Below are 2216 nucleotides of genomic sequence, written 5' to 3' on the forward strand. Positions count from 1 at the left end.
GCTCCGCTCTTAGTGTGACTCTGTATTGGAGGCTGACTCTGGGATCATCTCAGGTGGGGCTGACTACCCTGGACTTAGCTCCACCATGATCAACTTCTACTCCAATCCCTTTCTTTTCCCCTCTCATATAAAAATATACTCCTGGGGGAAAATGGAAACACTGAAAGTCAAAAGCTTTCACTGTGTCAGGAGAACACCACCACCATCAGACATTAAGGGCATCCAGAAGAGACATACGTGATGTGAAGGTCTCAACTTCCCTTGGGTATTAGCTTCAACTTCTTACTCTCTTCCTCTTTTCCTGATTCCCACATGGCTATGACTTGAGTCCAGGGAGAAAGCTAAAAATCTCCAACAGGACATCAAGAAATACAAACCTCTGGGTTATTAGAAAAAATGCCCTCAAAGGACCATTTGTACAACACGTCATAAGAATACAACCCAATGCTTGATCACAAGGAGCCTAGGATTTCTAGATGCAAATACATTTTGAAAAAAAGAGTTTTTCTCACTTTCAACAGCCCTCAAACATTCCCCAAAGCACGTCCAATCCTTAATAATGTCTGTCTGAGTAGAAACCTTAACCTTGTGTAATCCACATACTAAGAAGATTCAGAGTGATGATAAAGAGACTGACTGAGTCATTGTTAATGCAGGATTATGAGCAATGACTTCACATCGTTCCCTTGCTGAATACCGATTTACAAATGTACCTGGTATTTCTTAGTTGAACCATTTTTGACTGTGGAATCCCCATCTTTTGAATCAAAGCTGGAAGCAAGATAGTGGAAAGTCCTGGGCTTTGGAGTAAGACCCAGGTTTGCTCCCTCTATGCCTAGTCAGTTAATGATCTAGAAACATTTCTTAAGCACACAGCAAAGGACCAGTTTGCCAGACCTAATTGTTTCTTTTGAAATTTTGAGTTTTTGCTGATTGCATTGTTTTGCTTTATACCATTTTAAGAAATATTCCATTTATTTCTGTAGCTCCCAGAGCTGTATATTCTTAAATATGAAACATTCCCATGGATATATTCTTAATATTCAAAAATACATTCTAGGTGAATATTTTTCTTATAAATATATTCTTTAAAACATATTCTTTTATAAATATATTCATGAAGAATATATTTATTAACAGATTCTTGAATATTCAGAATTCTTACAAATATATGCTTATGAATAAGTATATTAGTAAATAATATATTCAAACAAACATTCCTTCAAAAATGGACTCTTTGGCAGCCAAGATGATTGCGTATTCCTGAGAGTTTTTGTTTGTATCCAAAAAAAAAAAAAAAAAACACCCAAAGAGAATACAAATAAATACTGTTGAATGATGATTGTAATCATTGCAATGAAATGATTAGTGTAAAGCCAATGTTCTCCCATGTAAACTATCACTCAATTCACACAAAAAAACTTTTTAAAAAATGGGCTCTTCTTCTGCTCTCAATCCCCTTTCTCTTCTTCTCAATGCACAGCTTCAGCAAGAAGTTGGGACACAGACAAGCAATACTTAAAATGCTGCTAAGAAGACAAATAAAAAACTAGCCAACAAAAACTCAAGAGATGAACAGGTTTATGGGTTATCCTCCGTACACACACCACCTAAACTCTGTACCCTGTTCCTCCTCCTCTCAGCCTCTCAGTCTCTACTTTGGTCAGGTAAGTGGAATTATACAATATTCTTCTTTTCTGGATTGTTTGACTCAGCATTATGTTTTCTAGAGTCATCCATGTTTAGTATGTTTCAACTTCATTTCCTTTATGGTTGAATAATTTTCTATTGCAGGTATACATCAGTGATGAGCAATCAGATTTCTTTGTGAAATTGCTTCCAAGTTTTTATACCATATATTTCCTTACAGGCAGATGGTGGATTTTGAATCCAATAATCAATAAAAACAAAAACAAAACAAAACAAAACAAAAAAAAACCCTTTGCCACCTCCATATTCTGAGACTGGGATCTACAGGGATGCCTAGATCCCAGTAATGGCAGCTCTGAAGACATGGGTCTTATTGGTCACAGGACACAGTGATGTGTCTGAGGCTGAGTCTGCAGCGTCCCAAAGGTCTTTTCCTGGTGGTGGTTCACAGGAATGAGACAGTGATAGAGGAACAGGGATTTCAGGGAAAAGAAATTTAAGAACTACCATTAAAAGGGAATGGAAAAAGAATAGTGAGAAGATGGTAGATCGGGTGGAAGTGCAGT

This window comes from Chrysochloris asiatica, unplaced genomic scaffold (genome assembly GCF_000296735.1).
Source record: "Chrysochloris asiatica unplaced genomic scaffold, ChrAsi1.0 scaffold00122, whole genome shotgun sequence".
NCBI classification, from domain to species: domain Eukaryota; kingdom Metazoa; phylum Chordata; class Mammalia; order Afrosoricida; family Chrysochloridae; genus Chrysochloris; species Chrysochloris asiatica.